The sequence below is a fragment of the Anabrus simplex genome, chromosome 8 (assembly GCF_040414725.1).
Source record: "Anabrus simplex isolate iqAnaSimp1 chromosome 8, ASM4041472v1, whole genome shotgun sequence".
Classification (NCBI taxonomy): Eukaryota; Metazoa; Arthropoda; class Insecta; order Orthoptera; family Tettigoniidae; genus Anabrus; species Anabrus simplex.
This window is the reverse complement of record NC_090272.1, coordinates 148,271,254-148,283,668: the sequence shown is the minus strand read 5'-3', so window position 1 is coordinate 148,283,668 and position 12,415 is coordinate 148,271,254. Positions and strand designations below refer to the sequence as shown.

At 37.6% G+C, this 12,415-nt stretch overlaps 1 protein-coding gene across 1 annotated transcript in view; it reads right to left on the bottom strand.

Annotated features, from left to right (window-relative positions):
• Positions 1-12,415, bottom strand: part of sp3 (spermathreecae) — a 338,003-nt gene that overhangs the window by 307,218 nt on the left and 18,370 nt on the right. The gene's annotated exons all lie outside the window — the stretch shown is intronic.

Here is a 12,415-nt window from a genome sequence, read left to right as displayed (position 1 = left end):
TTATGAATACCAATAGCCGTACAGAAAATCTGATAGCAACATCACTTTCCTTGTTTCATTTTAAGTTAGGTCACGTAGGTTTTGAATATTTAACTTATATTTTAATATTTTTTTATCGCAGGTGGAGCAGAAGAAGACCCCGTTTTTAAGCGTGTTTAAACAATGAATCAACTTTAAGATGCTGTTTCTTCAAAACCCATCATCTGATCGAATCCAAATTTTAACACAATATACATTGTTTATAAACTTCAGAATTTTATGTTACCAAGGAAAAATGTTATCAATTTTGTAATTTAACTTTTTCCCGGCTCGGGGTGGTTGGAAAATAGCGTTCTTTTCTTTATACTGTATATCCAATGGTTATGCTGTAGGATTGAAGTATGTACATGAATCTACTTTTTTATATTAGTTTGTATTTGTATTGGTTAGAATGATATGGATGAGTAGCCATCCGATGCAGGGAAAGCCACATGACGTTCCCACGATAGCGCAGGACACTGCACCATGCCACGCCTCACTCAGAGTTGAATCTTCTGATTAAAAGTTGCATGTACAGTAACATTAGCTTCACCATTTACTTAAATGTCTCCTCCAGTATGTAATGATTATCTATGATTAGCATTGAAACAAATGGTATTAAAAGGTCATGGCAAGAACTTCCCATTAGCTTTTTTCATCAGGGTTATGGGCCTCCAATAGCAGCTTTAAAAATCGAACCATACGCTTGGTTTTTGTAGCGTACTCCTGCTGTTAGCTCGCTTGAAAATGCTACATTCAGTTATCAGTAAAAAGTTCATCTCCATGGCTAAATGGTTAGCATGCTGGCCTTTGGTTCAAAGGGTCCGAGGTTTGATTCCTGACTAGGCAAGGGATTTGAATCTCAATTGGCTAATTCTTCTGGCTCAGGGGCTAGGTGTATGTGATGTCTTCAAAATTAATAATCATCTTTGGTATGGCTCCATCCTCGCAGACATGCAGGTCATCTACAGGCTGTCTACTAGAAAAAGACCTTCATCAGGACTCTCCGGAGGCCAAAAGCCATTATTATTTATTATTATTTATTACCAGTGAAAAAGTAAACAAGTTAAAATTATAGAAAATAAAACTGTAATCATTCCTGATACAAAATCCCGTGCAGCTCCATTATTTCAGTACACAAACGTCCTGAATCCTGTGGAAAAACTGAAGTTAGTGTGTAAAATTAGTGTTGTCAGTTATTGTTGTTGTTATTATTATTATTATTATTATTATAACTACGTAATCTTTGTTCTGTAGCATTCTGAACAAGAATCCATTTACCGGACAAGTAATTTTGCCATGCATTTTTTAACTGCACTCATGAGAAAAGCTGAGAAAATGTTTTTCATGACCTCTTAAGAACCATTTGTTTCAATGCTAATCATAGATAATCATCAAATACTGGAGGAAACTTTTAACCAAACAGCGAAGCTAATGTTAGTGTACATGCAATTTGTAATCAGTAGATTCAAAACTGAGCGATGCACGCTACTGCGGCAATGTCGTACGGCTTTCCCTGCATAGGCCAGCTCTCATCCATATCATTCTACCCAATACAAATACAAAATGATATTTAAAAAAAGTGAATTAATTTATGTACTTCACAGTCATACAGTCATACTAGATATATAATGATCACAATGCGACCAAGAACACAACTTTCCAACCACTCTGAGCAGAGAAAACGTTACCTTACAAAATTGATCAACTTATTTTCTTGGAAACAAAAAATTCTGAACTTTATGAACAATGTATTGTAACCATTCATCACCATGCCATAGGCATGTTGGGAGGTCTAGTCAATTATATATGCCGTTTTCCGCAACATTCTGTGACATATAATGTAGTAATTAGCAGTCTACATGCCGAACCGGGATGTGATTCGCGATACGCCAGCCTGAAGGGAGCAGTTTTCTGCGCTGTAACGAGAGAAGGATAGTGCAGTATTGCTAAACCCTGAAATCGCGCTCTCTTTCCGAGCGAGCGAGAAGAAGAGATGACGCTACGCATGGAGATGTAGGTTGTTGGAGAGTGGGCTGAGTTAAGGTGTGTTAACCCCTGAGAAATAAATGCCCACTACTAATTCAACACCGCATTCACTGGTGTCACTTCACTATAATTTTCTAAAAAGAGAAAGAAGAAGAACACCATCTGAAATAATTTTTGGAAATTATGAGTCAGGTCTCATTCGAACCAATGTATTTAATGCTAATTGTTGATGCATATAAATGCAATACTTGAATAGTGGATCGGTAATGACGCTTGTCATACAGTAGTACACAGAGTAAAGACGACTGCTGAAATCTGACAACATGTGGAAAAAAGTGGGAGATCTTGCATGATGAACCATGATGCGTGATTTTCTAAAAGGACGCTTTTGAGATTATGAATAACCTACTGATCGCTATAGTTTTATATGTCTTCAGTAAAAAGTAGAGGTCACAAGCTATAATTTGATTGTTATCACGTCGCTGAAAGACTCCGATTACCGGACCTTCATTTTCAGCAGGGGCATAATTCACTTCGCCCCTCACCATTTTGTCCGGAGGCTATAAGCAGAGCCAGGATCTAGATACAGTATCTCATTGTCATCTGTGTAGCTGCAGTACTAACACCTTAGGAGTGAACTTGGATATCAGTGTACGAAGTGTTGTGCCATAGAAGAAAAACACATCAGTACGATGTAAATATATCGCGGAATAAGCCGTGTGGTACAAGTTAATGTACACAATTGCCGAATAGAAGCCTTATTTTAGCATTTAACATTTTAATTGTTAAAGACAGTCAGTTGCGGCTCATGGTGTAATCACCAACGAAAGGGCAAACGCGTCAGGTTATTTAGAAGTGGTGAGACAGCCAATTATGTTCAGCAATTATTAATAATCACCGATCCGAAGCATTTAAGAGCGAGTGACGTTCAGGAAAAATTAAATAACTGTTCCTGATAAAATTAGCGTTTGCCTACTCCATGGACACTCGTGGTGATAGACTGTGTGATTACTGGGGAAATGAACAGTGATTTCTACATACTTGCCACTATTTACACTAATCTATTTGGAGTTAAGAGTGGATCTTGTCACAAGTAGATTCCCTTTGAAAGTACATAAACAGTGTTTAATAACTGATTTCCCATTTTCCTGTATGTTCGTGAGTGGTCGTCGAACCCGAGATCTAGAGTCCACAAGAATCGCGCCTAAGTGCCTGCAATCAGTTCTACAGGGAGAGTCCAGAGACTCAACTGAGAAGACCACAGTTTGAGACATCGATCGTGGTAGTATGAAGAGGAACCGAGGACTGCCAAAGAGAAGAACATTCATCATGGTCGTGTAAAAATCTAAGATGTACCCCGAGATGACAGCAAACCATACCCATCATTTGACAAGTACACATGATTTAAATATAGCCTATGTTACGAGATTTGCATGCCAGTAGCAATTTTTATTTTTGTAAATATCATAATGTTATAATTAATAATTAAAAATGTAGAGAACATTATGCGCATATGACTGGGAGAAAATTTATTATTTAGTTAGGATTATCAAATGATTTCAAGATAATCATTGATATATAATTGGATCAGTTGCATAAATTATTATATAGATCCCAGAAATTTTTAGCTTATATGAAGCACATATTTGGGAAGATTGGCGATTTAGCTAAACTTATATTTCTTCGTAATGTTTTTATCTGGTAAAGATTTTCATAGTAGTTTGAATACAAACTATACGTTTGCTTTAAGGTGATTCAGGAATTTGTAAATCCCGGATGATATTAGATGAACGGATGATGTTCAAAACCGAGGTATTAATATGAATTATATGAATATGTGAGAAGAATTAAATAACCTGGAAGAATGGAGTCTTCTATGTAAATTAAATGAACGGATTGAGATGCGGTGGTATGATATGGGAGGGCGAAGCTGTAACATGTTATGTTGTTGAAATGATAAAGAATAATAAATAATTATGGCTGTTGTGATGTGCTGAATTAGGCTGAGTATATAGCCAGATAATGAATAATAAGTGACGGTTCTCAAATGAATGCGTACTTGAGAATAAGCCGCGATGATATATGAAGGAAAGAAAGAGAGAAAAAGAAAGAACGACGATTTCAAAGTGTCCGTAGCCACAAGGCTGGTCACACAGCTGTTGTCATGATTGACAGGTATATTACTAGCCGACTGAGGGTTGGGAGAGAGATTTTGTAGTTTCCAGCAAAGCTCAATGTTTCTGGCGAGTTCCCTTTCATTCGCCAAAGCAGTCTCAATTCCATTATAATGATATGTTATGTGTAATGCGGATAATTTTCTGATTTTGCAAAGGATATATCCCTTCTTATGCTTAGGCATTAAATTAGCCTTTGATTGGAGTTAAAAAATTTTACCTTGGAAGCTGGAGTCCATGTGTTTGAATGATGTTGGAGCGAAGAATTTAACCAGATACTATGGCTTGGTTAAGATGTATTGTGTAAAATATGTTGATATTTTTCTATGTAATGTGTTTACGTGTTTTATTATTTCCCAAAATGTTCTATGGTCATGGTTTCGATTCCAGCTTTGGCTGATTTTTCTTTGAATATTTTTGTTAGGTAAACCCAGGATATGCGTATGTGTCCAATGTAAATATATAATTGTCGTGGTCAAATGGACCACGTGTTTGATATACGGCGACGCAATCTCATGTGTAGAGTAGATGTACTTGATTTTCATTCCAAATCATGATGATTAATAATTAATTAAGGATATGATTAATTAATGAGGATTAATAATTAATTAATCACCAGAATGGATACCATTTAATATCCATTTTTTATCAGCTTATTAAAACATTAGATGCCATTTAATATCATTGTTATAATTAAATAAAATCACGTACTAGTGTGTGTTATTCAAATGACTTGAGGTACGCCAAGGATCAACTATGCCGAGGACAAACTACAAGGACATGAAGGCATACCATGTATATAATTTTTGTATCAGTCTTAATTGTTCTTTTTGCTCATGTGTTGAAATATGGCATCATCTCGTGTGGTTTCTATCAGTATAATAAAATGTTTAGAAAAATAATATTTTAAATGAAGATTCTTCTCATTTAATAATAATAGTGTATTCCTCTCATATTATAGAATCCTACTTTCATTATATTTTAGGTAGTGCCTATTTTTCTTTTTCGAACACTCCATTGCCCATATGCTACACGAGTTCAGCTGGTGACGCAATGAAAGTAGGAAAGACGAGACTTCAAGCCTGGTAAGAGACTTCTGGCTGTTCTCATCCAACTATTCTATCTATGCATCTGTTTGTGAAACCAAATTAAGTAATATTGCCCCTAAATTGCCCAGTATGGGTACAGTATAAAATATCGGAATGTATATTGTGTTAAAATTTGGATTTGATCAGATGATGGGGTTTGGAGAAAAATTGTCTTCAATTTGACACGTGGTTGAAATGCTTAAAAATAGGCACTTTTTTGTTCCACATAAGTTATGATAAAAAAATATTAATATATAAATTCAAAACCTACATGACCTAACGTGAAATGAAACTAGGAAAATTGTGTTATTGAATTTTCTGTAGGCCTACCACACTGATTATTTCATAAACAACTTCCAAACTTGAGGGCACATACTATTTTAATTGACAGTGGGAACATAATTAGAAACACATAATAGGATAAGCAGAATGATAAGTCAGTGTGGGACCACTTCCAACAAGCACATTTCAGCTCTCCAGCTTCGTTGATTGATTGACGTTTGTTGTTTAAAGGAGCCTAACATCGAGGTCATCGACCCCTAATGGTACGAAATGAGATGAAATGAAATGACGACTTAAAATTACAAAATCCTCCACTGACCAGAATTCAAAGCATGAGAATGAAGAATGAAGGGATGGACGGATATGAATTTAAAACGATCAGTGGATCTGACCCACAGTGCCTCAGATGCACAGAAGCTGGTACAAAACAATCGTATTACCGACCAAGGGACTGCTTCTATAGCACGATGCTGAATCGATTATGCCTATAGTTGGAACGGGTCCAAAATCCAGGTTGACAGCCCCTCATAATGGTATTTATCGCTAGGAAAGTAGAACCATGCTATGTGTAATGTTGCGGTGCTAATCAAAAGTAGCGGAGACTCGCGGTACTCCACATATTATGGTACTATGCGCAGGTAGTGTAATGAGCATTTGTAACACAGACCTATGGTGTTTCGCACATTGCGGCAATGTTTGCAGGCAACGCAAACCTATAAAGGCAACGCAAACCCATGGCGCTCCTCACATAAGTGGACTAACCACAGGGACCCGTACTATCCCGTGGAATTCCTCACATAGTGGGAAATGAGCATAGGTAAGGCAGAACCATGGTGTCGCTCATATAGGAGTACAAATCACAGGTACTGTAGGACCCCCATCCTGATTCACAAACTGTCGCTACTAATCACAAACCTATTGCGTACCCAACAGAGTGGTACTACGCGCAAGTAAATGTAACCCATGGTGTTCCCTGCGTGATGGTACTAATTACAAGTAGTTTCATGGTTCTAATTGGATCATCCCTTGGTCGCCCCTTTTAGTCGCCGTTTACAACAGGCAGGGGATACCGTGGGTGAATTCTTCGTCTGCCTCCCCCACCCACACGGGGTGTGTGTTTGGTCTGCGAGAGGTATTTTATTTCCCTCAAGTCCGCCGGCAAGCTGGTTAGGACCCCTCTATCCGCCACCTGGGACGCGCCACGTGGGAGTATCACCTCTCCCCCTGCTACGCCTGCGTAGCAGGTTCGTGGTCTCCAGCTCCATCAGAGAAGTTGGGCATCAACACTCAGTGAGAGGCCAAGAGCACAGATCTTCAGTCATGATGTGGGAAGAGAAGGATAAGAATAAAGATAAAGATGAAAACAGGCGGTAAAAGACTACAAACATGAAATAAACATGGAAGGAAGAAATGATTCCAAAAAGGCACAAACAAGTGACAAATCAAGTCATAGTTAGAAAAGCAGGACCTTTTATAGGAATACATAATAAGAGAGATGCAATATAGGAAGATGAAACAGGTTATCCTTCACATGATTTAATAAAATTCAATACCAGTTTTAAATAGAAAATGAAGGGAGTTTCCTGTGCCAAGTCTGGAATGTGTAGAATGTTAACTATGAAAGAGTTTGTGCACACATAAATGAAGAGCAAAGAATGAAAAATACCCTGGAAGTTTACACACAATATCATCCAAACATAGAATAATTCTGAGGGAAAGAAAACTATACATACAATCTTGATAAATATTGGAACCAAAAACTGACAAGCTACAGCTCTCCATTTCAGCACACAATTTATCAACGGGTCATCCTAATGAATATTAAAATACATAAGGTTTAGAATAGCACAGTATTCACAGTATGAAGCTGCTTGATGGATAAGTTGCCTCGTGACACAGCTTACCATTCCATTCCATCTATTTCTGGACGAACAGTAAGATATGAATCATTGCAAATATTTAAAATAAACCTAAACCATCAGGTTTTGTAAATATGGTGATGTATTGCAACCACAGAGTTTGCTATGATACCTTCCGCAAGAGAGTTTAACAAAGTCTTTTCAATGTCGAGTTGTAAAAATTCTGCCACGTTTTTTAAAATAGTTCCTTGGGCTCCACACAACAACCCATTAACAGAGTATGCATGATTTTCATACTGATCAAAATACTTTTTACTCAAATATGGAATGCAAGCAAAACAGCAATTTATTCAGTATGTCTATAGATCATGGCTCCTTGTCTTGGCACAAAATTTATAACCAAACACAAAATGAGTATTATAATTCAAAGTTAAAATCAGAAATTATACAAGCGCTATTTCAATGACAAAAACAAATAAATGCATCTAACTAAAGCAATTCCAGTTAAATGCTGGGTCAGATGATACAATCCCAACTAATGTCAAGATAAAATGTCAAGTCTTCCTCGTCACTGTCTTGTGGTTGGATGGTCTGTAAGTCCCAATGGTTTGCCTTGTTAATGTCTCGCAAAAGTTTCTTAGCAATCTTTCCTTTATCTTCTTTATTGAATTTTAAACTCTGTTTTGCCCTTGCCTCTTTGAATATTTGTGACTTCAGTCAGGTACTTGGTTTCTTGAGTTCTTCTGCATTTCTTTAATAGATTGCTTTTCTTTTTTCTGGAGATGGAATTGTTGAGCAGAAGGGAGACTTTTTCCCTCCTCTTCTTGATAAATCAGGTGACTTCACAGGTTGTGGAGTATCATTTGTTTAATTAGCGGCCTGCTCATAAATGACTGGTTGAACGTAGTCTGAAGGTGAAATTTTATGTTTGGGAATGACCAACGGGTTGAACAGAAACATACCTGTGCATTGGAAACCTTTGAAAGCATGTCCGACTGTTGCTCATTTAATCCAGACCGTAGATAAGCGTTACAATACCGGTATTATTATTATTATTATTATTATTATTATTATTATTATTATTATTATTATTATTATTATTATTATTATTATTATTATTATTTAAAGGTGGGCATCAATAATAAAAATAATAAAAAAGAGATGTGCTGGCTGGGCAAAATAGCCCCCATATTTCTGGGTGGAGTAGCCCCATATACTGAAACTTAGAAATGCATGCAAAGAAAATGCGCTACTTGCTCTTCAGAGATGTAACTAATTAACCTTCAGACTACCAGGTGCCTTGCTTCCAGGGAAAAATAGCCACTATTGCGGATGCTATGGCTTAAGTTGCAAGCACAATATTTATTTACAAAGACAAGTTTTGCGATACAAACTACATGCCTTACAATATTCTTTCTTTGTTTCCCAATACTTAAACTGCAAGTCTCAAACAAATGAGAGATCTAGTAGCACAGAGACTAATGTTCACTCTCTACACAAAGGGAGATGTCACATGAGCAAGGTGGCTGCTCACTACAACTTCGGCTTATTTCGGGTGGAATAACGCCGCCCTACCCTATACGTAGAAATCCTATCGATGCCAATTTTTTTTTTTATACCTTAACTAAATTTTATATTTGCCGTAAGAGGATTAATATCATATAATACAGGAGATTTAGGGTTGTTCACCATCTATGAATTTCAAACTCTTCACTTCAGCAATTGGGGGGAGGAGAAATAATGAAAGAGAAATTCTTGTTTGTAATCCTTCCTCTCATTTCCTCAATACAGTTGCCCCAAGCAAAAGCCATATGGAAAAGGGTTACTAAAAAGGTGAAAACTCTGCCGACAGCAATTGTTGTTTTGATGAGCAAACAACAAAGTACTCACAACAAAATCCTCCGTTGCTTTAAAAGTTATCTGATGGTGATGGCAGTGCTTAAAGCAGCAAAGTGATGAAGTTACAGATGTAGTAATAGTTATTTCACCGGGCAAGTCGGCCATGCGGTTAGGGGCGCGTGGCTGTGAACTTGCATCCGGGAGATAGTGGGTTCAAATCCCACTGTCGGCAGCCCTGAAGATGGTTTTCCGTGGTTTCCCATTTTCACACCAGGCAAACGCTGGGGCTGTACCTTAATTAAAGAAACGGCCACTTCCTTCCACCTCCTAAGCCTTTCCTATCCCATCATCGCCATAAGACCTATCTGTGTCGGTGTGATGTAAAGCCACTAGCAAAAAAATATTTAAAAAAACAGTTATTTAAAAGGGCAGCCACTCCAAACATTAAGAGGGAAAACATGAACTGCATTTTGTTTATTTCAGGGTTTATAGGGTTTTTAATTTGGTTAACGCAGATGAGACGAAAGCTACGGGAAACCACCTCACTCCTCTTTTCCCTAGTATGCTTCTTCAGTGACACCTAGGTTATCTATGACAACTGTTGGCGAAACTGTGGAGGATGAAACCAACCTTCGGGCTGAATACCCAACATACATACATACATACCTACATACATACATACATACATACATAGATGAATAATTAACACTGGGTTCAAACAATTCCCACCAAGAAGACTGATAGGTGTATAAAAAATGAAAACATAATCACAAATTTAAAATCAACACAGGAATGCAAATGCTAATCATTATTTTAAGGATTTGTTTTGGTGCGAATTGACAGCGCATTCTTGTTGTTTAAATTATATGACTACATAGGATCACTTTAGTTAGTTCATTATCCAAGTTTCTTCTAAGCGACTGTTCGGGCCTTACGGTCCTCTCAGTACTTTCTCATGTGTTCCAAACTTTGTGCCCTTTCTGATGTTCAAAATACTAGTGTTGCAAGATTCTTTCTTGTAAGTGTGAAGGGGATGTTTGTGTCATGGATGTTTTTGTTTAATTTTATCTTATCTGCCATGTCTCTGGTGTAAGGTCAATTTCCTTCAGATCCTCTCCTATTTCTCTGATTCATCTGCAGCCTGTTGTGATATTTCTTTGAGTCAAAATTATACTGTATCAGTTGTTTCAGAAGTCTCGAATCCTGCAATCTCATTATGTTTCCAAAGTATCCCAGTCTTCTCTTACCCATATGTTTAGCCTTCATGATTCTTACAGTTGCTCCTTGGAGTGCTGAGCGCTGCATTTGCTTGCTTGCACTCCTAGATGGCAGATCGCAAGCTCGTTACATCATAGAAATGCTCTCTCAGCGACTTTGATTAAAGCGAAGTCATAACGAAATGCCTATATCAGGAATTAATAACATTACTTCCTCTACCATTCAGAGTGTTGATGCCAGTATTACCTCGAAAGGTAATAAGTACTCAAACAACCTAACTTGTTTTATACTACCAAGTCTTACAGGACAAATGCCTTCTACTCACATTGATATTAGTGATTGGAAATTGCCTAATGACATTCAGTTAGCTGATGAACAATTTAATGTACCATCTAAGATTGACATACTAATAGGGTCAGACCTTGACTCATATTTAATGAAACCCAGGTGCTTAATCACGAACAAGAATTATCCTGTTTTACAACAAATTCAACTAGGGAGGATTCTACTACGACACATGCCAACGTAGTCAGTACAACAGTACTACATTATTTCTATCGGCACAGCCCAATGTAGATTCTCAACTTAGAAGGTTCCGGGAGCAGGAAGAATAAACATCCGTTCCTCGCAACAAGGAAGAAGAAACATGCAAAGAGCTATGTGAAGAATTAACGAGGGATGAACATGGCCACTGTAAAATTGCCACAACGAAAGAATCACCCACCATTAGGAGATTCGCGTAACTCAATCGCTTCAAGTTTAATGGTCCCACGTGCTCTCTTAGAAATCAGATTTAAATCGTCCTCAACACAAGTAAGCAACTCCATCAGAACTACTGTGCACCACTCTGAAATAAATGCCATGAATGAAACAGCAACCAAAATTTTCATGCATAATTTTCAGTGAAGCATGCAAAATAATTGTATTCAACAACAAGGATATAAGAACAAAGACTTTGTGTGTTAAGTCTCAAAACATTCTGGTATATGTTGAGGCAATTCACACTACTCATTGTCACTCAAAAAACTGGGGTCTCAATACATTTGTCTTTGCTCGAATTTAATTGGATGCAAAGCTTAGGAACCTGGGACATTAGAATAAAGAGGGTAAAGTAGACCTAAATTTCATCTTCATTAGTGTCGAACCACTTTTCACTGTCTTTTTTCCACGTGGGTCCGATAATTGTCCCATAGCATAAATATTTGTTTCCCGTGCAATGTGGGAAAAACGATGGGTCCACAACCTCCAAGAATACAGAAAACTCCGATACAGAATTATCTAAATATTTCCCTCTCAGTTGTGCAACAGGCTTCGGCAGCCAGCACAATTCCCATCCTCGCCGCTAGAAGGGGCTTCATTCATTCCATTCCTGACCTGGTCAAATGACTGGAAACAGGCTGTGGATTTTTATTTTTTTATTTCCCTCTCAGTTCTTGTGATATCCCTGGAAAACCTGTAAAGTGATGAATAATTGGTTGGTTATCTCTATTACTAACACACACACAGTCACTGTTTCGCTTTTGCACGCAGGGATTTAGGTGCGATTCCACTGTCACTCGCATCAGATGAAATATCACTTTCATTGCAAATCTCCTCTTCAGTGTTATCATAATCGCCATCACTGTCCTCCGAATCTAAAAAACTTTCAATTAACTCAGCAATAGCATTGCTGTCACTTGCTTAAACTACACCCGAAGCCACGGCTAGGAGAATGACTGACACCTGAAGAAATATTTGTGCATTTAGAGGCTACAATTAGGCAATAAATAATGGTGCAAGTTCTTAGAAGAAGAGCTGTAAACAAGCCACATTCCTGTTCTATTCATAGAAGTTCACAAAAGGGAAACCCTTGCAGAGGTGATACAAATATAAATGGTCCGTTATTGGATATTATAAATTTTTCAGCTAACTCATTCCTGGTTGCCAGCGTCTTGCCCCAGTGTGCTAA